Source organism: Tiliqua scincoides, chromosome 6 (assembly GCF_035046505.1).
Source record: "Tiliqua scincoides isolate rTilSci1 chromosome 6, rTilSci1.hap2, whole genome shotgun sequence".
Taxonomy (NCBI): Eukaryota; Metazoa; Chordata; class Lepidosauria; order Squamata; family Scincidae; genus Tiliqua; species Tiliqua scincoides.
In genome coordinates this window covers 56,346,320-56,371,733 of record NC_089826.1, presented here as the reverse complement: position 1 = coordinate 56,371,733, position 25,414 = coordinate 56,346,320, and the positions used below count along the sequence as shown (strand labels likewise).

Here is a 25,414-nt window from a genome sequence, read left to right as displayed (position 1 = left end):
TTGCAGCTCCACAACCCTGGCAGCAACTGCTCCAGTTAAAATGCTTATCTAGCTTGCAGCCTGTCAATGCTACAGAACTGCAGAATTTCCTATTCAAACTAGAGTCCGTCAGGGCGATGTTACTTCTCCACTGCTCTTTAATACTGTCATTGATGCGATTATGAGAAAAGTCTTCAAGGGTCAACGTGGAATGCAGTATGATACAAATTATTTCCTTTCTAACCTAATGTTTGCTGGTGATAGTGCCATATTTGCCAATACAGATGAAAAGGCCGCCAACATCGTTTATCACATTGCCAATATTGCCGGTCACATGGCCTAAAAATCAATACTGATAAGACCAAAGTCATGACCACAGATGGGTCAGAGACCAAAGTCTATCTCAAAAAATTCAAATTGAACAACCTGAAGAGTTCAAATACCTGGGCTTACTAGTGCAAGAACAGAAACTGGCATCCACTAATGAAATCCACAGTAGAATTGGTCAAGCCACCACATCTTTTGCATCACTGAAATGGTGTTTTTGGAGAAAGACCAACATCTCCATTAAAACCAAAATACGCCTATTCCAGACACTAATTTTACCACTTCTTCTTTATGGGTCAGAAGCATGGACTATACTTAAACCTGACATCAACAAATTAGATGCATTCCAAATGTGTTGCTTGAGGCAGATACTTGGGATCTCCCACCGTGATTGCCATCAAAATGAAACAATTTGGACATGGTGTGACCATCAATCAACAATCATGGAACAGACTCAACAACGCAGGCTTCGTTGGTTTGGCCATGTTTGCAGAATGGATACCATCCGGATTTCAAACAAACTTCTTTGGCGACAGCGACCTGACAGCTGGAAAACCCAGCAAAAGGCACCAAAGAAAACATGGCTAAAACATATAGAAGAAGATCTAAAGAGCCAGCGATTGCCCACTGATACAGCCACAATCATTGCCATGGATCACAATGAATGGAAGCACACTGCAATTGATATATCGAAACCTGCGGCACCTACAGCAGCATATTGGCTAAGAAAATGACCTGTCATCCCAAATGCCAGGAATAAAGAAAGAAGGGAATAAGAAAGAAGGGATGCTATTGGCAGGAAGTTCTATGTCAGGAGATCCATGTTATGTACAAAAATACCCCGTGAGACTCAAAACGCAGAGCTTTTCATATGCTGCTAATTTGGGCATCTTTGAATGCGGGGAGGTAAAAAACCACACTATTTGGTGTGAACTTATCCCTCAGGTAATTATAGAGTGCTTAAAGAGAGGCTGAATGCTGCACTATTTAGTGACACTTATAAATAGTTCAGCATACTTCTTTCAGCTCTGACACATTGCATTGATTGGGTAATTATTTATTATATGTGCTTTGCTGTGAGACCTGATAAAGTTTGAAGCACTTCCCACAAATTATAACAATTATAACAAAGTTATAAGCACTTCACAATTACCATGCTGTGATTTTCTGTGATGAGTGCTTTTTTGGCATGGCGCTGCAAGAACTGTTGATGCGATAAGCACTTTTAAAGAGTGCGTTCTGTGATATTTTAGTAATTTCTACACATTTAAGCGATCACTTAATGGAAAAAAAACCAGATGTAGTCACCTCTTCCTAAAAGATCTTAGCCATTGTTTGTATTACATTTTCAAAGTTGATCGAAATGCCTATCTTCCTTGTTATTTATATTTTAATAGAGATTTATGAGAATAACCATTTTCTGCAATGTAACCAGTGGCGTTACTAGGGGGTGCGTGCAGTGAGAACTGCACAGGGTGACGTGCATGGGGGGGTGACACACTAGGGACCAAAACAGCTAAAATTATGGTTTATAGGAATAATACCATCATGTTATATACCATTCTATGTGTAATTTAGAGAAGAATGCAGTGAAGAAAACATGTTGAAATATCTGTGTTCTATCAAAAGGTATAGCCAAAAAATCAGTGGGGGCAGGACAATGGTACATCACCATGCCCACCACCTGGGACGTTGCCCTGCCCACTGCATGGGAGGAGGTCCATCACAGCAGTGACATGCTTACCTCCTGCACCAGGTGATGCAAACCCTAGTGACACCACTGAGTCACTACTTCAGAAAATCTAGGCTTCTCCATAGCTGGAACATGGATTAACTCCCTATTTCACTATATCTTCTTGTCAGCTACTCATGGTGATGCCGCCACTGCAGAAAGAGTAAGCAGTTTACTAACTGCACCCAATGCCTTTGAATTTAGCTGGACAGTTGAACCCACTCAGTGATGCCTTGCCTCATTACCCAAGACTTACTTTCTAGCAACAGAAGACAGTTATCCCTCAAGACTTATGAGGTCTGAAAGCTCCCTGACTCGGAGCTTCTAGTGCAAAGATTTCTGGAGATTATACTTTGCCAGGTCTTCTGGTCCTTTAGTATGGACTAAACCAGTGGCTCCCAAACTGTGGGTCAGGACCCACCAGTGGGTGACAACCCAATTTTTGGTGAGTCTTGAAACTGGTGACAGCTAACAAGGAAAATACACTGAGCCCTATGGAAAGGAGAATAGAGCAGTAAGTGTGTGTTTACTTGCAAGTAGGTGAACTTGCCTCAGTGCACTTTGAAGGGCAGGCCAAAGAGAATGCAACACCACCACAATGGTGCAGATCGAATGAACGTGGATCTCAGTAAATACTCCAGAAGGCAGACCCCCCCCCCATTGTAAAAAAGATGAAAACAGAGGCTTGAGCAGCTGGTAAAGTGACACTTTTTCTAATGCCTTGTAAAGCTACGTAGGTCACAAAGAGTGTCATTTTAAAAAGCGGTCCCAGTACTAAAATGTTTGGGAACCACTGGACTAAACAGATCTGCTGAAAACTTCCAGATGGCAAGCCTTTCAGGCCTATGTGCAGGATTGGCTTCCTAGGTGGGGCCTTAATAGTGTGGGTGCTGGAGGCCAACATACATGCAAGCAATCACACCCATGCCTGATCAGCCCCTGAAGCAGGGAGAGTCCACAGCTACTGTTGCTCACTACTGCTGCCCAGTAAGCCAGAGATCATGAGGATGTTTACCATGACATGAGGGGTGTTAGGGAAGGAAACTTCTGGATTTAATCAAATCATAGTTTTCCATTGCATTTCAACCAGCAAGCTATGGCTTAGGTCCCTGTTAAAACATCTGTCACGTACAACCCATCTTGAATGATAAAACTTCTCTTTCACAATCTCCTGATCTAAATTGACTTCTCACCTACAACAATGGGAAATGTAAGAGACACACAAACTCAAAGGCCAAACCCCAGAGCCAACTCAGTACCCATATTCACCCAGGCAACATGATTTCAGGACTGAATAGCATCAACTATACTATCAGGCTTAGTCACCTGTTCATCTCCCAATGCAATATATGCTATCATCTTCCAGCAGTGCTTTTTTGCCATATGACAAGAGAAGGAATAAATATACATGAATCTGACACGAATCTTATATCAAAAACAGCGAGATCCAGAAGCCAGTGGGAGAACATTTCAATCTCCTGGGGCATTAGGCTTCTGACCTGAAAGTCACCATTCTTCAACAAAGGACTTCAAAGAGAGACTTCTGCATAAAATTGCTGAACTAGAATGTAGCCGTAAAATATGAGTCCATTCATTTAATCTGTTGAGACAATGGTTTCCTCTTCCACTACAAGTGTACTTAAATTAGTATAGCAAAACTAGAAAGGTTATCTTCGAATCATCAACTACTGCATAAATTGTCACTGGGCTTACCTACAATATATTTCAGTTTTATGTAAACATTTCACACCTCTTGCAATTCATGGTCATTTGACTGATTGTTTACTTTTTTCTTTTTTCTTTTTTTTGTTCCTGCACAGTTTTGTTAATGTGTGTTGTAAACTGAAGATCATACTTTCAAGGTTTGTGCCACAATAAATCTGTTCATCTTTAAGATGCAACATGATTTCTCTGGTTCTCTATCTCCTTTTCAGGTAGCCAAAGTAATTCTGTTGCAATGTACATCCAGAAAAGAAATCTGTAAGTAAAAGTGGCTTTAGTATATTCAGTTTAAATACCTTAACAGGTGTTTTAGGGTCCCTGTAATGAAAAAAGTGATTAAAATGTAAATGTAAAATTACAGTAATAAAGACTTGATACATAAACTTGCCAGAAAGCAAGAGAGAAAAAGTTAAGACTATCGTAGTATATTATGACCTCTTGCATTTTGTTAAAATGAAATGTGCTGCACAGATGTTTGGAGACTAACAGGCAAATGGCATTTAAAGAGGAAATATCAAATCTTAAATTGGCTTGCTTTCAAAAACTGGTCTGGAGCTGTCATATCGCAAGGAGACATGTAGTCTTTTTATACAAGGCAGGCAAAAGGAGTGTTCACAGCAGGCAAAAGGATGCTTACCTTGGGAAAACTTAATTTAGTGCAGAAGGCAATTACTAGGTGGGTAAACAAAAACATTTTTAACAGGTGAACAACCTGCACCAGGGACAACCAGGCACTGTCTGTCTCCCAATGTTCAATTGTGTAAGATTTCCCCCATTTTCTCTCACACAGTAATTGGTTCTTTAGTGGTTCTAAATATATAGTGGTTCTTTCTCTATTTCCACCATTCTCCCTGTATATGGGACATTTATGCAAATATTTCCCATAACATATAACTAAGGATAGGATAGCAATGGCACATGTGACCGCAGAAGCTGGGGTCTGCCCTGTAAATGTTTAATTTCCAAAAAAGAGGAAATATAAGAACATAAGCTGACACCTGCTAGATCAGGCCAAGGCCCATCTAGTTGAGTTTCCTGTGTCTCACAGTGGGCCTCAGAGCTTCAGGGAGCACCCAAGAAAACAAGATTCCTGTATCTTGTTGCCATTTCCTTACATCTGGAATGTCAGAAATAGGCTACTTCTAAAACCAGGAGGTTGTGTATACCCATTATGGTTTGTTACCTGTGATGAACTTTTCCTCCATAAATCTATCCAATCCTCTTTTAAAGGTGTCTAGGCAATCACCACATCCTGTGGTATGGAGTTCCACAGATTAATTACAAACTGGGAAAAGAAATATTTCCTTTTGTCTGTTCTAACTCTACCGACACTCAATTTTAGTGCATGGTCCCTGTGTTCCAGTGGATGAATGGAGTTTTAGTGGATGATTCTGGTGTTAATGCCAGGCTGAAGCCATAACTTTTGTCCTTGAAGCTCCCAATTCCAGGGGTGCCCTGATGGGTTGTGGCTAATCATTGGTGGTGACATTTCTGCACATCCTCAATTTATTATTCTCTTTCTGACCCTAGTGCCAAGCCCAGACTGAACTCAAGGGGCTGAACTCACAGTTTCTTCAGCTGTGCCCTGGTTCAAATGAAGCTCTGCTTAGCTAGAGCAGCTCTACTTTTCCATTCCTTCTTGCAGTTATTGCCAATCCTTTGGTTTTTCATAACGATCAGAACCTGGGTGGCCTCAGCTCCTGCAGCCTGTGCAAGTTGGCTGATTTACAATATTATCTGCCATACAGACACCAAATCTTAATGAAGCAGCAGAAACCTCACTCTTGTTGATTGAGGGGAAAGGAAGTGATAGAGAGATTTCTGGGACTTGGTCTCTGGGTCAAAATGCTAAGCAGACATAGACTCCTTTAAAAGCATATAGAAAAATTTATTTACATGCTATTTACAGATTAAGAATAGATTAGGATGGATACAGGTTCTAAGTTACCCCATGGTGGATCTTTGATTTCTCCCCGAACCACACCCAAAACTCCTGTACTTGTACTCTATGAAAAACAAGTGACCCATGTGATATTCATGTCACTTCCCTCTCCTTATTTGGCATACTGGTGCATGATTCCAGCCCTAACTGGGAAGTCTGTTATCCATGTATGGAGAAGTTCTGGCTTGCAACTTTGATTTCACAAGACCCTGGAATGTTCCTTTTGGGAAAGCTATGACGCACATGTTTTTCCCTCTCTGCAGGTCATCTTGACATAATGACTTTCCTATCCTGCTTTTAACAGAAAACCAGTCACAATTTTGGCTCCTAATTTTCGAGTGTTTTTCTCATCTGAAGAGAAGTTAGGTTAACCCTAAAAATCTATATCAGAAGGCAGTGATGTCTGCCCAAAGGGAGAAAGATAGTGACACTGCATGAGCAATGGGTGGCTACCACTTGCTGCAGGAAGCTTAAGCTCAGCTTACATAGTTTTCCATGTACAATGTACTTCCACCTCGTCATGTGTGAAACTGATAGGAGGAGTTCCAGTTCCATTTTTATTCCAGCCCATTTCCACCGAGGATTGTCCGGTTTAGTTCCTATCTTGTAACAAAACAAAAAGAATATGTGAAGGTGCAGATAAGCTTTACAGGAAGTAGATAATGTTGCAATTCTCGATGAGCAAGAGAAAGTAGGTTCTTTGAATGCTTCCCGATAGAGTTCTGGCCCTTTATCTTTCTGCTTAATCAATTCTTCTTCTTGCACTTGTTCATAGCTTTTTGATTTGTAGTTTGTGACTCCATCCTTTTCAAATGGGCAGTTCAGTTTTTTGCACAGTCCCAATTGCTTCAAATTGGTTTCTTAAATATGTGATTACTTTTTCACATCATGTCAAGAACCCAGATTTTGTTCTGCATGCATTTTTATTTTTGTACACAAGTTGTCATGGAATGTGTGGTCTTAAAAGTTACATGAACAATTCAATGAGAGTTAAGCACTTTTAAGTCCCAGAGGTTTCAAAAAAAGAGGTGTATGCCCCATGTTCTGCTGGTAGAAGTGAAGTTTTACTGGCTAGTGTAACAAGACCACCAATACAATGCCTGGCAGCCATACTCATGGGCTGGCAGAGAGGCCACTGTCTGCAGGTGTGATAGAATGGGGCAGGGAGGGAAAGGAATGGGGGAGTGTCAGGGTGAGAGGTGGAATAGGAGCAGGAGGAGCAGTTACCAGTGGCATACTAGTATCCTATGCTCTTCCCCTCTCCCTTACCTCAGTTCTGCGTCAGCAAAATGGCTAGTGCAGAATTGGGTAGATCGTGTTGGTCAAGGCTTGGTGCAAGCTGAGTTTGACTGGGTCAGAGAAAGGAGAAGTGATGGGGAAGGCCTGCATTCCACAGATCAAATGTGGGAGCAGATACCTGACAGCGTCAGATTGAGTGAGAGAAGATTGAAAGAGAAAGGTGAAGGGGAGAATTGGCGGCACTTGTCAGCACATGCCAGGCTACTCCATGGCCAGGAGATATAGCAAAGAGACAGGCTGGCTGTGACCTTGGATGCAACAGGAGGTGATGCTTGCACCCAGTTCAGGTTAGTTTGGCACACAGGAAGCTCTGACAGCTGACCCAGAGAGTGATGGTTGCAGGTTGAAGGTCCCTCTGTGTCCACAAAGGCCTGTCTCTGTCAAAAGCAATGCCCCTTTCTGTCTCCACAAAAGATGGGGCAGATGTGATGGTGACAGTGGACAGACCCCTGTCTCAGCTCTGAGTGAAGGTTGTTCAACTGACAGACACACACACAGATAGGCATGCATCCTGCACACACTTCTCTGGCACAATGAAACACTGTATGTCTGTTAACTATTGGTAAGAGCATACTTTTTAAAATGATAACCCATCCGGAACCATCTAGGTTTACCAGACTGTTAAAAAGGAGGTCTAGAAAGCAATAAAATATTTATTTTTAGGTCATCCTAGGGGTGTCATCAAAGTCAGGGGTGGGCAAAGCCTGACCTGCGGGCCGTTTGCTGTCCTCAGGGACTACCAATTCAGTCTGCAGGGAGCCCCCCAATCTCCAATGAGCCACTGGCCCATCAGAGACTGCTGGAGCCTGTGCTGGCCTCTGAACAACTTATGTTTCCATGTGTTTCTGGCTTGGTCTGTAGGTTTTCACTGTGCAAGAGGTGTGTAGTAAACAGTTCATAGTTCTCATGTGGTGCTACATGCCTGCATTATAGTTCTCACGTGTATTACAAATAAGCTCAGTAAAACTCATTCATTCATTTAAGTTCTGTCTCTAATGTATTCATTTATGTAAATTTATTCAATTTTGAAAGGTAAATTCTTTTTTTCTTTTTTTCCAGGCCCCCAACACAGTGTCAGAGAGATGATGTGACCCTCCTGCCAAAATGTTGGTGATGAGAAACGATACATTATGACTTAAGATGGTGTCATGAATTTGGCTTTGAGCACAGTGTGCTTAAGTTGCAGGGCTGGACAGTTCAAGATCAGATCACCTTCAAGCTTCGGCGAGGGAACATCATGGACCTACTGTGGAGCAAGAAAGTTTCTAGAGGGTGTGCAGGAACACCTGAACACAGCGGGTCAGTACATCCAAGACAGTAGTCAAGCATTTGCTGAAGAAGGACCAGCAGCACTGTCCTGTGCTTGCCAAAATCTCTTTTGGTGTGGAAAATTTTTTAAAGAGGCCTCAAAGGCCATCGCAGAGCAGAAACATGAGGATGCTTCAAAGAGGCTAAGGTGTGCAGCCAGCTTCTTAAAAGCTGCCAGTCAGGAATTCTCGAGAAATGGGCTTTGTGAATTTGGACATGGACTCATTACCGCTGCCATCGAGGTACACTTATCCGTGAAGTTGCAGCAAAAACACCCTGATCCAATTACTATTTATTTCCTGCTAGCAGCTGAAGGATTGCAGTCAGCCACCCATCAGCTGAGAGGTCCACATTGGTATTTCACCCTGACAAGGTCAAAACTTACTGAGGCAGGCATGGAGCTCGGACAAATAGGGTGATCCCCAGGAAAGTGAAAGTGTTTGCTTATAAAGGAGCCCAAAACAAACTGAAAACAAATAAAACTTCCTGCCTACCTGCCTGCCTACCTGTCTCTCACTGTTGATTCTAGGGGTTACTGGTCCAGTCAGTGCTTCCACAGGAGGGCCTATGGCTGCCATCTTTGTTAAGGGCAGAAGTTACCTAATGCATGGAACAGAAGGCAGTGAAGTTAGGGAGCGTTTGGTTTCCATGTGCAAATTGTGACAAGATTAAATCCCAGTGGAAGCTTTTGGGGCGGGGCAGGTTGCAAAAAGGGCAAAAGAAGAAGCAATTAGGGTGGGGGCAAGCTTTCCCCACCATATGCTTCAAGAAGAGAAATAACAGTATATTTTACATGAGCACTTCCACCCCAAAAATATTTTCTCTGACATCCTATTGCTGCTGCTGGAGTTAGCTTAGAGTAAGAATGTTCAGAATTGCAGACTTACTTATTTCCAGATTATGATTAAGCAATGGATCTAGGAATGGGGAGGGGGGCCAGGTGGGAAATGAGTGACTTGTAGGGAGAGCCAGCATTCACCCCCTCCCTGACACCACCTATGTTAACTCCTTCCTAAGGCTAAACAAGAGACCCTCTTATGGCACCTTGAAGATGGCCCATTTATTGTAACATAGGCTCCTATGAGCCTCCTCCATCCAAATGCATCTGACCCACAAACCCCAGCTCTTGAGTGCATCTAATACTTAAGTGTACAATACATTTAAAAATGTAAGTGTGAATTAGAAAAATGAATCAGTCAAACAAGGGGTGAGGAGCCAAAGGAGAAGAACTAGAAATTTCCTCGGTTCTCAGAAAATGTTTGCATATATTGTGTGCAGACTGGCATTCACATTTTGTGTAGGCCTACATAGTTTTATATATTGTAATTCATAGGAATTATGATCATATGAAATTCTGATCCAATGGAGAAGGGAAGGAGCCCCAAAGAAACTTTGTACTCCCTGATAAAATTTCTCTTAGGGGCTCTGGGTGCAGCTTCCTATCACAGGTGCGCAAACCCAGATCTCTTGACACATCATGTGCGAAAAAGCCCTAAACAAGATCACTTGTAGTTACTTAGAAAATGTTACTTTGGGTTGAGCCAAGACAAATCAGATGCCTCTACCTTGGCAATTAGTTCTTGCACAATCTGCTGTTATGCCCTACAACTTTACTGACCTTGCTCTGATGCCTTTAATAGAAGACAGGCACATATAAATGAAACAGGAGAAGCTTTGAAGCAGGTCAGTCTTAGGAGATGCAGGGCCCCATGGGAAACATTTTTGCATTGTCCACAGTCCATAGCCAGGATCTATAGTATTTCTGAGATATAAATAAAATTGATTATAGACTTTATCTCTCTATTGTAGAATGGAAAGCAATCAAAACGTGTGAGGTGAGTAAATGGATCTAAGCACATTTTAATAGAAAATGACAGACATGTAAGCCTAGAAAAGTATAGAAACAAAATGTATAGATTCCCTTTGAAAAGGAAATAGTTACACAAACACTTGATTTAGTGACTGTGAAATGATTTAGTAAAAGTATTAATTTTATTATTTTTATTTTTACTGTGGTACAGGGGCCTTTAGGTACAGGGCGCAATTGGCTTAAAGTCGGCCCTGCTTTTCACAGTGATGGGGAAAAAGCTTCACGCACTTCACTTCTGCAGGTCAGAGTGATGTCAGTAATCAAAGGATGATCTCTCTCTCTCTCTCTCTCTCTCACACACACACACACACACACACACACACACACACGCACATTGTTCAACCCCTCACTGTTCCTCTTGGAGTTTGGGAGTTGACTGTCCTCTTGAAGCCATACTGTTCTCAAGGTGTTAATCAGCTTAGGAAGTCTTTTGTTTTCCACTGAGAGAACAGGATGGTTAATTCTGCAAAAATCTCAGTTACTGTTTTTCTGTTTGGGTAGAGAGAAACCCAAAAATGGCACTTTGCAAGTCAGAAAGGAATTTTGCAAGTCAGAGCATTTTGCTCCCACCACCCGGAATGGCTCCGAAGGGGAGGGGGTGGAGCAGCTTGCACGGTGCGACCTATTCAGGAAGCGGAGACGTATGTGACTACCCCTCACTATAAGATTCAGCATGTGTTCCATTAGCATGGCTACGTGGGCATGGGGGATTCAGTAGGATTGGGCTGTTAAGAACACGCTCAACTCTCCCATTTAAAGTAATGGTCGTTCACACAGACATTAATTTGGTTAGATTCCACGCATGACTTTTCACTTGCAATTCTTACTGCATGATAGTTGTTGTTAGTTGGCAACCTTCAGTCTCGAAAGACTATGGTATCGCGCTCTGAAAGGTGGTTCTGGAACAGCGTCTAGTGTGGCTGAAAAGGCCGATTCGGGAGTGACAATCCCTTCCACACTGGGAGCAAGTGCAGTCTGTCCCTGGCCTGTCTCCCTGGCTATGGGCCTTCCTTCTTTGCCTCTTAGCCTCAGACTGTTGGCAAAGTGTCTCTTCAAACTGGGAAAGGCCATGTTGCACAGCCTGCCTCCAAGCGGGCCGCTCAGAGGCCAGGGTTTCCCACTTGTTGAGGTTCACTCCTAAGGCCTTCAGATCCCTCTTGCAGATGTCCTTGTATCTCAGCTGTGGTCTACCTGTAGGGCGCTTTCCTTTCACAAGTTCTCCATAGAGGAGATCCTTTGGGATCCGGCCATCATCCATTCTCACGACATGACCGAGCCAACACAGGCGTCTCTGTTTCAGTAGTGCATACATGCTAGGGATTCCAGCACGTTCCAGGACTGTGTTGTTTGAAACTTTGTCCTGCCAGGTGATGCCGAGAATACGTCGGAGGCAGCGCATGTGGAAAGCATTCAGTTTCCTCTCCTGTTGTGAGTGAAGAGTCCATGACTCGCTGCAGTACAGAAGTGTACTCAGGACGCAAGCTCTGTAGACCTGGATCTTGGTATGTTCCGTCAGCTTCTTGTTGGACCAGACTCTCTTTGTGAGTCTGGAAAACGTGGTAGCTGCTTTACCGATGCGTTTGTTTAGCTCGGTATCGAGAGAAAGAGTGTCGGAGATTGTTGAGCCAAGGTACACAAAGTCATGGACAACCTCCAGTTCATGCGCAGAGATTGTAATGCAGGGAGGTAAGTCCACATCCTGAACCATGACCTGTGTTTTCTTCAGGCTGATTGTCAGTCCAAAATCTTGGCAGGCCTTGCTAAAACGATCCATGAGCTGCTGGAGATCTTTGGCAGAGTGGGTAGTGATAGCTGCATCGTAGGCAAAGAGGAAGTCACGCAGACATTTCAGCTGGACTTTAGACTTTGCTCTCAGTCTGGAGAGGTTGAAGAGCTTTCCATCTGATCTGTTGTAAGGATTATAGTTACTTGGTCTCTCACATGAGTATTTCATAACGGTCAAACTAGGTCTTACGGCTGAAAACACGCAATATTCCAAACACGCAAATATCCCTCAGAAACTAGAGTGTTGGATTTAGTGCAATGACAAGAAATGGTGTGATGTGAAAGGGCTGAATATGATCAGAATGCAAACATTGGAAAAATTCATCATGCTCATTCAGGTAAGCATGGTCAAAACGGGGTCAAAATGTGTGACCAATTTGTTAAACCAGGGACATATTTAGAAACAGGATTAAATCCACTCTGTATCTAAACATATAATATCCATCATTCAGAATGGTAGGTTCAACCCGTAACGAACCTTTGCCCCACAGATAGGGGACCGTGAGAGTAGCTTTTAATGCAAAGCCTCAATACTGCCCAGATTTCCAATGCTATGATATGGCACCCAAACGAGCAACGCAATCCTACGTAACTCCCCACAAAGCAATGCAACCACACCAACAGGATACTCGCTGTATCCCATGGAGGAGTTATAGGCTCCAGAGTTCTCATTTGAGCAGGGGAACATTTTTCCCTTGCCCATGGGTAAGCTCTCACCAACCCACCGGATCAACTTGGATCTCTGCCAAATATATAGGGGATGTAGGAAATGGGATATCAACGGGGGACAGGATATCAACAGTACTGCTGCTGCTGATACTGCCCCCTTTGCAGTCCTGATCCACCCTCCTTCCTGCTCCAGTCTCCACCCTGCTCCTCCTCCTCCCCCATACTGACTTACCAGCACCAGGGGTTGCCAGCAGGTCACTGGCAAGCAGACCCAGATGCTCACTGCTCGTAACGGAGGCCAGACCACCATGTGGTGCTTTGCAAAAGCCAGAAAGGTCCTTATGCTGCCAGAATGCTAATTTCAATAGCATACGGCCCCATTGGGATTGGGCCAAAAAGCATAGAAAGCTTTAATCTGAATGTGCCCAAGGAAGCCTTACTTAAGAACACTGAGGTAAGAAGAGTGCTTTCAAAAGGTCAGGAGACCCTAAGGACAAACTTAGGGACTTTGCTCTAGGCATGCAGACATTTTGCCACTTTGATAAATCCTGAATGCCTATGAAATGCCACACAATTATGTATCAGATATGGTTATATTGCTGCTTTTAAAATATTCTGCTTGAGGAGGCTTGAGCATTAACTGCTGAATGTAAATTCATCCCATTTGCCAAAGAGGACAGAAAGACAGAATAGTATATTTTGAAAGTGGAGAGAGTAGGGAACATCTGCTGTTTCAGTAGTTGGAGCGAGACAGATTTAAAGGATGAACAGCCACCCAAACTACTCGCCCTCTCCTCCTTTCTCTCTCCAAGCTTAGATAATTTTGCAGAGAATAGAAAGAACTGCCACATGCGCTCTTACGACCCTCCATTTCGCTATTGTCACATTCTGTACCATGCGCATTCATGCGAATACTTTCCTGAAAAATGTAAATCTTTCTTTAACAGGAGACGTTAGTTTGATCTTGTAGTTCAATTACTGTAACCATCTTATTCCTCTGAAATTATACCCTGAGAATCTTTATCTCTTGAAGTGTTAAGCCTTTTATCAAAGACTTCTTTGCAGCACAAGTCATCGCATAAGCTCTCATGGATATGTCTCCCAGAGATATCGCTTAAGTCACATTCAGAAGCAATAGTCTATACAGTGTGTGCATGTGCGCATGTCCATGATTGCATCAATGAAAAACAGTTGGCAGTTATCACACTGCAGGCGGACAAGAAAATGTTGCAGAAGAAAATCAAACCAGCTCCAGCGTAACGCTTCCTAAAACGTCTTCCCTTTCCTGATTCTCTCCTTGAGTAATCTTTCCTGGGGACCCTGCCTTACTTGAAAGTGTGTAGGGAGGGCTGCAAGTTGCTTGGTGAAGCTGGAGAGGCATTCTGCACAAACTCAGGAGGTGCTCTTCTTTACTGTCAGTTCACATGTTCCAGGGGTCAGACTGGCTATTGCAACTGTTACCCTGCGCATGCCCAATCTTGTCTGATCTTGGAAGCTAAGCAGGGTCAGGCCTGGTTAATACTTGGATGGGAGACCACCTGGGAATACCGGGTGCTGTAGGCTTATACCATAGTCTTTTGAGACTGAAGGTTGCCAACCAACCAGACTGGCTATTGAACACATTCCAAAACTGGCACAGACTGAGATTCCAATCCTGCCAGGGTCTTGCACTGTCAGAAGTAGCATACCAATAGTACACAGTCCTTTATAGTGGTATTAAAGCCAGGCTGGTCACACGCTGCCAGGCTGCTACCGCAAATGGTGAGACGTGTGGCACCATGTGGCAGCAACCCTGGGAGGCTGTGCAGGCTCTGGTAAGGTGGAAGAGGGAGCAGGGAGGGGAAGGCTCAGGGGCATTCCGAAGCAGGGAGGGAGGGGAGCAGGGAGTGGGCCAGAGGGTGAGGATCTCGGTGGCAAACAATTAAAACAAAATATTTTTCCTTCCCACTGGCAGGTCTCCTGATTGCCACCCTGCCATTGGACGCAGGGTACTTTCCACCAGCATAACTGCATCAGCACTAAGGGTGGGGAATAGGATTGGGCAGTGAGCCTTGTATTTTCTGTTCTTACTTCCCTGTTTGCTTTTAGAACTAGTACTTCAGATCAACAATATCTGAAGCTAAAGAGCTTCTAGAAAGCTATGTCTCCCCTAAATTTTCACCCTTTGCAATGAGACTCAGTTGATGCCTACAGTTATAGTAGGGCCAAAAAAGATGTGCATTTACGTGTGTCGTGGCCCAATGCACAGGGGAGGGGGGAGTGTAAGTCTTTTTGTAAATAGTGATGGGAGCCATGAAAGTTGGTGAAAGCTCAGCTGGGAGGGGCAGCTTTAGAACTTTGTCCCCTCCTGCTTTTGATCTCAGTTGTGACCCCTGCCATGTGCTTTTTTCAGTTTTTAGAAAACCTTTCCACTTCCTCAAGGCCCCTACCCCGTCATGGGGGAATAATATGAATAAGAATAAAGGACTGATACATGGGCTTCAGTTCTGTAACAGTAATAAATAATAATAATAAAACTTTATTTTTATCCCGCCCTTCTCCCTAACGGGACCCAGGGCGGCTAACAACATATTAAAAAACAATAGAATTTAAAAAACATTAATACAAACAGATAAAAACATTTAAAAACACACTACAGGGCCATAAAAACAGTAGTCAGATTAAAAGAGTAAAAGAGCAGATCACCGAGGAATCAAGCCTGTAAAACTAAAAGATGTATAAAAAGTTAAGAAGGCCAGAAATCAGAAGGCTTGTTTAAACAACAGTGTTTTCAGGCCTCGCCGAAAGCTCTCAAGAGAGGGAGCCATTCTCAAGTCAAGGGGAAGGGAGTTCCATAATGTTGGTGCCACTACCGAGAAGGCCCTATTTCTTGCAGCCACCCCCCGGACCTCCTTGGGTGGCGGCACTTGCAAAAAGGCCTTCTCTGATGACCTGAGATGGCGAGCCGGATTGTACAGGAGTAGGTGGTCTCTAAGATATCCTGGCCCAGAGCAGTATAGGGCTTTAAAGGTCAAAACCAGCACCTTGAATTGGGCCCGGAAACGAATGGGCAGCCAATGCAGCCCCCGGAGAAGCGGGCTGACAGAGTCAAACCGCCTGGCTCCGGTGACCACACGGGCCGCCGCATTCTGTACTAATTGTAGTTTCCGAACCATCTTCAGGGGCAGCCCCACATAGAGCGCGTTACAGTAATCTAACCTCGATGTCACCATGGCATGGATCACCGTGGCCAGGTCTGCACGATCCAAGTACGGTCGCAGCTGGCGCACCAGCCGAAGCTGAGCAAAGGCCCCCCTAGCCACAGCCGCCACCTGGGAATCCAGGAGCAGCTGCGAATCCAGGAGGACCCCCAAGCTGCGAACCTGCTCCTTCAGAGGGAGTGCAACCCCATTCAGAGCAAGTCGATAATCCAGCACCTGCATCGAGGATTTCCAAACCAGGAGAGCCTCTGTCTTATCCGGATTTAATTTCAGCTTGTTAGCCCCCATCCAGATCCTCACTGCTTCCAGACAGCGCTCCAGGCCCTCAACCGCCACCTTGGAGTCTGGAGGAAAGGAGAGATAGAGCTGGGTGTCATCAGCATATTGATGACACCTCACTCCAAACCCCCGGATGACCTCTCCCAGCGGTTTCATGTAGATATTAAATAGCATGGGGGACAGAATTGAACCCTGCGGCACCCCGCACCTCAAGGGCCAGGGTGTCGAACAGGCATCCCCCAGCACCACCATCTGGGACCGACTCTCCAAGTAGGCGTGGAACCACCGCAAAACAGTGCCTCCAACTCCCAACTCGGCCAATCGGCCCAGAAGGATACCATGGTCGATGGTATCGAAAGCCGCCGAGAGGTCCAGCAGGACCAACAGGGACGCACTCCCCCTGTCCAGTCCCCGGCGTAGGTCATCCACCAAGGTGACCAAGGCAGTTTCCGTCCCAAAGCCCGGTCTGAAACCAGATTGAAAAGGATCCAGATAATCCGCTTCATCCAAGACCCTCTGGAGTTGGGCCGCCACTACCCGCTCAATTACCTTGCCCAGAAACGGGATGTTGGAGACTGGCCGATAGTTATTCAACACAGTGGAATCCAGGGAGGGCTTCTTCAGGAGGGGGCGAACCACTGCCTGCTTCAAGGCGAGCGGCAATGTCCCCTCCATCAAAGAAGAGTTGACCACCCTCCCCGTCCACTCAGCCAGTCCCCCCCGGGCCGCTCTAATCAGCCAAGCTGGGCAAGGGTCAAGCAGGCAGGCAGACGGTCTCACACTCCAAAGGAGTCTGTCCACATCCTCAGGCTGCACAAGCTGAAAAGAATCCCACAATACTGGACAAGCACTTGCCAAGGGGACATCAACAGACATTGTCAATGTGGCATCCAAGTCGCGACGAATACGATCGATTTTATCTGCAAAGTGTTGGGCAAGCACGTCACAGCGGCTGACCGTGTATTCCTCCTGATGGAGGAGGCCCCGCACCACACGGAACAGCTCTGCCGGACGGCTATCAGCAGACACAATGGTAGCAGAGAAGAACGATCTCTTCGCTGCTACCACCGCCACGGAGTAGGCTCTATAATGAGCTCTACTCCGTGTCCGATTGGATTCATCATGAGTTTTCTGCCACCGTCGCTCTAGACGCCTGCCCTGCCGCTTCATCGTTCGCAGCTCCTCAGTAAACCAAGGAGCCGCTCCGAGTCTGCGGCGTGGCAGAGGTTGCTCCGGAGCAATCTCATCCACAGCCCTGGACATTTCCCCATTCCAGAGGTCGACCAGGGACACAGATGAGGCACCAGTCTTGGCAGTGGGAAAATCCCCCAGGGCCCTCAGGAAGCCTTCAGGATCCATTAGCCTCCGGGGGCGGACCATAGAAAACGGTCCCCCGCCTCTGCGGAGGTAGGAAGTCGCAACAAGCCTAAACCCTACCAGGAAATGATCTGTCCATGACAACGGAGTGATGTTGATCTCCTCTACCTCCAGATCATTGCCCCCATGCCCAGCTGTAAACACCAGGTCCAACACGTGTCCTGCTGTATGTGTCGGGGCCCAGATCTTCTGGGACAGGCCCATGGTTGTCATGGCAGCCATGAAATCCTGAGCTGCACCTGCCACAGGGGCCTCGGCATGAACATTGAAGTCCCCCAGCACTAACAGGCGGGGGGCCTTCAATGCCACCCCTGAGATCACTCCAGTCAGCTCAGGCAGGGAGACTGTTGGGCAGCAGGGCGGGCGGTACACCAACAGAATCCCAATCCTGTCCGGTCCTCTCAACACAACATGCAGGCACTCGAACCCGGCAAACTGCTGGACAGGGCACCTGGTAAGGGAGATGGACTCACGATAGACCATTGCAACTCCCCCTCCCTGTCCCTGCAATCTTGGCTGCTGCAACACCTGGAAACCTGGCGGACACAGTTCAGAGAGACTAACGCCTCCCTCCCCGTCCAACCAGGTCTCTGTAATGCATACCAGGTCGGCTTTCTCATCCAGGATCACATCCCGGATGATACAGGTCTTGTTATTCACTGACCTGGCATTCAAAAGCAGCAGCTTCAGATCCAGGGACTCACCGCCAGGACCACCAAGTACCCGAGAGTTGAGGGAAGGACCAGAAGGGGAGATAATCTGCCTACGATGAACTCTCCTTCTCCTGTAACGGTCTGTCCGACCCCCACCACCATATCTCCCCTGGCCCGTCACACTCTTGATAGTGGCACCCTTCCCTTCCCCTGAGCTCCCTCCCGAGTGAACAGACATGTGGCGAGGCCCACCTTCTGAGACTGGCCTGCAGGCAGATCCTCAGCTATTAAAATAACTATTGCTCCACTCTCCCCAGCCTCAAACAAAAGGGGAGAATCTCCGACGACTGTTGATTGGACCCTGTTCAAGATGGCAGCAGATCTTCCGGGCACGAGCCCCAGGCTAAGAGCCACGGGCCAAGAGCCCTTTGGCTCTTGCCCTTCGGCTCGCGCCTCTGGCGAGCCCAGCACTGATGTAAGTACCTGCCAGGGGAAGGGAGGAGGAAAGCAATCAGGCAAGCAGGTGGACAAGCTTGCAAACTCCACCCCTCAGCCAGCCAGCCAGCCAGCCAGACCCCCAGCTGGGCTTGATGGGCCCTTCCAATGCTGCCTCTGGCGAGCCCAGCACTCGCTAACAGTAGTGCTTAGGTCAACCCAGTTTGGGGCAACGTCCTCTCAGTATGGCCAATGGGGAAGTGGGGACTGCCACTCAAGCATCTGAAGAAACCCTGCAAGAATTATAGCAGGACTCCAAGACTGAGTCTGGTCTACCCATATGGAACAAGCCAGGTCTATCCACAAATACAGGCATGTGCTGTTTAATGACCTTCTGCTTAACGACGGACTGCATATATGACAGTGTGGTCAAAGCACAACAAAGAGGCTCTTAATGAGGCAGTCAGGTCTCCCATAGTGTGCAGGAGAGTGTGTGTTAACACAGCAAAGGGGCTCTTAATGCAAAGAAGAGGCAATCTATCTCCAGTAGGCTGTGCAGTCAGCTAGTGTCTGGCAGGGACTGTCTATTTATGTAACAAAGGCACTAGATTGGACCGAATGTCCACTTAATAACCTGATGGCATAACAATGGCGATCGGCGAGCATATCCCCGTTGTTGTGGTGCACAGCTGTAGACAGATCTCTTGTTTCTGCCCCTCCCTTGTTGCTGGGGCAACTAGAGAGAAAGATGGATGGGTGACTTGAACTAGCTGGGAACGGGGAGTCCTAGAAGGCAGATCATTATTTTGCTGAGAAGGAAAGAGGGAGGAAACTTGATAAGGGGCCTGGCTCAGTGAAACTGTGTCACAGGGAGGAAAAGGACCAGGATGACTCAACCCCCCTCCCCTCTCTGAGATACTATGGAGAGAGGGACATCTCCAGGATCTGATATCATGCAGCACAGAATGCCACCCATATATTGCCCTTCCTGCAAGTAAGAGAGCACTTCCCTCCCTTGGTCAGACAAAGACTGATTGAGAGACCAGAGAAGTGTGAGCCAAGAACCCTTGCACCACAAGTATCAACTACATTTACTGGGATGTCAGACCAATTGAATACATTTTATTGAACTGTGCATATCTTACATTGCCATGCATCAGGAGTGTCAAACATCACACAGCAGGCCAAGTAGCATTCAAGGAACCTGCTGAGGGCTGTAAGCGATATTATTTAGCAGGAACTGACATCATTAAGCAGGTGATGACCAGAAATAAGCACTTTTTTGTCCCTCAAGAACTCAGCTACAAATGACAGAAGAGAAAATATGCAAGTTTTGATAATATTTTCAAGATATGGGAGAGCCCAATTATCACACGGGCTGCCCTGTCTGCAGAAGCAGCACTGCAGAAAGGAAGGGAGACCTGAGTAATAACTGGGATCTCCCAGCACGTTGGCAACTTCTCCCATCTCTCTTTCTCACCCATCTTGGTCTGCCTCTTCTCCTGTACCATTCCTCACCTTCTGAAGCCTACTTCCCTCTCTCCCTCCCAGTGCCTTAGCAGAAACAGTGCCGCTGAAAGGACAGTGTTAGGAGATCCCATTTATTCAGCAGAAGTGACACTACAGAAAAGGTGTCTTCCATGATAACTGGACTAACTTAGCACTGCCCTTTCAGCAGTACTGGTTCTGCCAATGTGGTCACAATCCTAACTAGGTCTACTCAGAAGTAAGTCCTATTTTGTTCAATGGGGCTTACTCTCAGGAAAGTGCAGTTAGGATTGCAGCCTGTGTCACTTTGCTGCTCAGCAGCTGAGAGCAGTTAATGGTGGTACTGGGAGAGCCCAATTGTCAGGAGCCTCCTTACATACAATCCAACCTGTCCTCCCAGGTCATCAGAGGGGACCCTTCCAACTGTGCCGCCACCAGCGGGGGATGGCACAAGAAAGAGGGCCTTCTCAGTGGTGGCTCCCCATTTGTGGAACTCCCTGCCCCTGGAATTGAGAACAGCTCCCTCTTTAGAGTCCTTTTGGCAGAGGCTTAAGACCTTTTAATTCAGGGAAGCCTTTCTATGCTGACACCAGGGGGCATATCACTTTTTTTGAACGCATTTTAATTTGGGATCCAAGTTTTATTGTGTCTTATTGTTTTTAAATGTCTTATTTTTACACACACACACACACACACACACACACACACACACACACACACACACACACACACACTTACATATGATTTTTATATGGTTTTATCTGTGATCCGCCTTGAGTGCCCTTTATTGGGATAGAAAGGCGGGATATAAATTCTGTAAATAATAAGGAAAGAAAGAACTTCCACGTGCTGTGTCTGGCCCGCAGGCCTTATGTTTGACACCTGTGTATTAGATATTAAGGAAAAGACTATAACTGTGTAAGGTTTTTCAGAGTAAGGTTTTACAGATACAAAGATATTTCAGGGAGAAAACATCTATAGTTACCCAGTTTCATAAGTAAACGACATTATTATCAGTTGTAAACCACCTAAAGCAAGGAGGTGCTGAACAACAGGCACAAAAGGACAGTTCCCGTCTAATGGACTTGCAATCTAATTTAGACAAAGCACAAGGAAAATAATTAAATAAAATGAAAAACTAGAGGAAGAGAAGGCCAGACAATTAGACAAAGGCTTGCTGAAATAAATGAGTCTTAAGGAGCTCCTTTTAAAAGAGGAAGAGAATCAATTGAATGATTTACTGAGGCAGAGATGTTAATGGATATCCAAAGCAAAAGCCCCAATAGGATCACAAATTCCTACCTTACCCAAACCAAGAATCAATTACTAACTTAGGTGTTGTCTTCAGAAGCACAGCTCTCTAAATTCTATCTATAAGGCAAAGACTACTTGCACACTTAACATCTGGTCAAATGAATCAGGAGCTAATGTTGCAACATCGCACACATTCACAGTTCAGATCAGTATACTATAAAGTGACGGAGCAAATGAATTAAAAAGCAATATCAGTTGTGGCAAGAGGGCAGTTTTCCTGTTAGCAAAAAAAAGCTACACAGATATAGGTAAATAGACAGAAATCAATACTGGTGCCTAATTTAACTAACAAACAAAAGATCAATAGGCAATCTGAAAAGGAAAGAAAACCCTGAACATCTTGATAGATGCAGAAAACATCTTATGATCTCAGATCAGGAGTCTCCAACCTTATGAAAAAAAACTTGTGGGTACCATAGAAATTCTTAGTAGGGATGGGGGACACCACTACAACATGGCCATCAAGGCTGCACAACCAGAAACAAAATAGCTAACAAGAGGGCCGTGATCAGGCAGAAAATAGTCACACATATCCTAGCCAGCCACATGACCTTCCATACATATACCCACATACCATCATCCTCCATCCATCCTTCCATTCTCAGGCATGCATAAAGGTAGTCCCACCCACTGCAGAGACCGTCAAATGAGGAAAATGTTTCCCCTACTTATTCTTTCAACATTTTTTAAGTTTAGGAAAATGAAATGCTCTTGTTTACTTGGGAATAACTAAAAAAGTCCATATTTAGGTGGTAAATGTTATATAGTGGGTTCATGCGAATAAAGGAAGGCATAGAGATAACAGCTCAATACATTTATTCCATCTTCAGAACAGAATTTGGCAATGAATCTGACACAAGGCAAACGCCCTTGACTTTTTATAGCCTTTAGCTCCACCTAGACTCCCTATGATTGGTGCAATTGAAACATTAACTCAAGGGCCAATCGGATGGTAGAATTTCGATCCATCACCCGATTGGCCAGCAATAAGTCTGGGCCAATCAGTTATGCAGGATTTCGATCTTGCATAACTTGCATACATAACAGTAAACATCTCCCCTTGATTCCCCATCTACTCAAAAAGGGTGCAAGGATTGTTCCTTATCAGGTATGACAGGGAAATCAGGGGGCATAGGAGGCAGGTCGCAGCCTGCTGACTCATCTCTTCTCATGATTGTTGAGGTTTTTGCAGTCTTAAACCATTCTTACACACTCCCACCTCACTGGCATAACAACTCCAAGTGAGTCAGAGATGCAGGTTCCTTATATGTTCCAATTTAAAAACCCTCCTTCCATCTCAAAGGTCACAGTTCTCAGGGCAAACAGGTCCTACTTCAGGTGCCACCATCCCTTTAAGAAGCCCTATGTTAGGTGCCACCACCCCTTTAAGCAGTCAGTCTTCCAGGTAACCAGAAGCTGAAGTTCTGCAAATGAATTCCCCAGACCCTTTGAGTCCCCAAACTTCAGGGACTCAAACCTCAAGGTTCTGTTTTGCTTCAGCAGTTTGACTGAGGGCACAATCCTAACCCCTTATGTCAGTGCTTTCCAGCACTGGCATAGCGATACCAATGGGACATGTGCTGCATCCTGCAGTTGGGTAAGGGAATGTGTCCTCAAAGTAAGGGAATGTTTGTTTCCTTACCTCGGAGCTTCATTGGGTTAGGATTATGCCCTGAGAGGCCCAGGTGAGACTTAGATGGATCCGTTCCTTGTACTCAACACAGACACAAGCCTGTAAATATATAATTATTTAAAGAATAGAAATATGGTTACAAGTTACTGAAAGGCATTTAAATACTTGAGAGAATAAATACATACACATACAATGCTAAAACAATGAAGGTAAGCTCCTAGACTTATTTATCCCTAATGCTCACAGGGACTTTCTAACTCCTGCTCATAGGCAAACACTTCCACCTGTTATACCAGCAGTATGAAACTACGTCCAAGATGGAATGATGAGGAGCAGACTCTTCCCAGCCTAGCATCAGACTTTTTATATGAAAGTATAACCAGAGGTTCTGGCCTTCTGGACACTTCTGGACGATGAGGGCTGAGAGGAGGAATGATAGGGCTGTACACTGTCTCATAACAAGCTCCTTTCCCACAGCAGCTTCAGAATGGCTTCTGGCCTACAAGATGGAAGCAGATCTAGCCAGTGATTTTACCATGTTCATCACAAGCAACTGTTACCCTGCAGATGCCTGATCTTGTCTGATCTTGGAAGCTAAGCAGGGTCAGGCCTAGTTGGTACTTGGATGGGAGACCACCAGGGAGTACCAGGTGCTGTAGGCTTATACAGTCTTTTGAGACTGAAGGTTGCCAAACAACATTTTTGTCACAAGGGTGATAAGAAACAGCATTACAGGTGCAGGTGCACCTGTGGGCAATTCATTGGGGAAGACCGACATGGAGGATTACCATAGAAGTTATGGTGCAATCTGTGGAAACCCTGGGATCGAAATGCTTTTAAATAAATGTTACAAAGCCAAACTAGAATGAAAGCAATTATTTCTGCTCACAGTTTAGTCCAAATGTATGACCGCTTTTGCTCTTACACATGGACACGTTTTATGGGAGATGCTAAATTTTTTGGGAAGTGCATGCATCTTTTTTGGCTCTGTTGTTTCACCCACTCTGCCAGTTTAGATTGTAAGCTCCTAGAAGCAGGTAGTAACCAATTGACTTCTATGCTTATGTGATTCTATATAGTGCCATGTAAATAATAAATAAGAACTGAAATGAAATGATGCTGATGTTTTAGTATATAGGCTTTTACTGTGGCTTTATTGAACTTTTTCTGTAAAAAAGTGATATGAGAGATCTGTTTTACTGATATATTTTACAGAAGTCTTCAGTTCTATTGAAATATTTTATATCACTATTTTTATTGATGTATTTGTGCTTCCTTGTGTTTCCCCTTTGAGTAGAAAGGCAAGAGATAAATATAAAATGTGCATGTGCTTTTACAGTTGTCCCAAGAATTCTATGGGTAAGAGAGAAAAATGGCTTGGTGTCGTTGATTTGTTGTAGCTTGTCCATGTACATATTGCATTTTAGGGGTGGAAAAAAAATGAGAGAGAGAGAGAGAGAGAGAGAGAGAGAGGTATCCTTAACACCAAGATATACTATGGGGAGAAGGAAGTAAAATTTTAATTTAATGTGGTGTCAACAATACATGCAATTAGGCAATTAGAATTATGCAAAACAGTTGAAACACCAGACACAGAGGAGTTACATTCAAGGGCTCAATGAGAAAGCAGGAAAAGAAATTCAGAAATCATTTATAAGTCATTGATAATAACACACAAAGGAGAGTATGGGAGTCCCATGGCAAAGAGGAATTTTACTAACCTCCTGTGCCTACAGCCTTTACTGCTAATATAATAAAAATACACCATACTGTAATCATCAGTTGACATCATCTGGAATTAATTTTTATCATTAGAAATGATTAGTACTTTTCTTTCCGTTCTCTGTGCCTCAGCTCCTCATGTAAAATAAAAATGTTTGTGCAACCATGGCAGTTAAAGTGTTTAATAGGTTCAAAGGATTTAAATTGAGATGTACATAAATCGAGTAGCAAATGTAAATTTAGGGTTAGGAAATCAGATTACTACAAATTCAAAACATAAAAGAAAATATGACATATAGAAAATGTGACATATGACAAAAACAATGCTCTTTGTTCTATGGTGAAATAAAGAGATATGTAATAAATACAAGTTTGAAGGCACAATCCAATACATGTCTACTCAGATGTAAGTCCCATTGTGTTGAATAAGCCTAAGGGCACAATCCAAGCCAGGAGGTTTGCGCTGCATCCAATGAGGGTTTCTGGCCAGCAGCGGCTCAGCCAGAGGCAAGGGGAGCTCTTCCCCTTACCCCTGGGTAAGGACTGCTGGCCCCAATGAATCTCTTCAGACCTGTGCCACCTCTGGAGATGGCGCAAGTCCGAGGAGAGCAGAGAGGCTTGAAGCCACTCCGTTCTCCCAGGGGACAGGGGTTGGGATGCGGCATAACTGCTGGGTCCCA

General features: G+C 44.9%; 1 pseudogene; it reads left to right on the top strand.

Annotated features, from left to right (window-relative positions):
* The first annotated feature begins 14,076 nt into the window (after positions 1-14,076).
* LOC136656769 (5S ribosomal RNA) lies at positions 14,077-14,196 on the top strand (annotated as a pseudogene).
* The last annotated feature ends 11,218 nt before the right edge of the window (positions 14,197-25,414 follow it).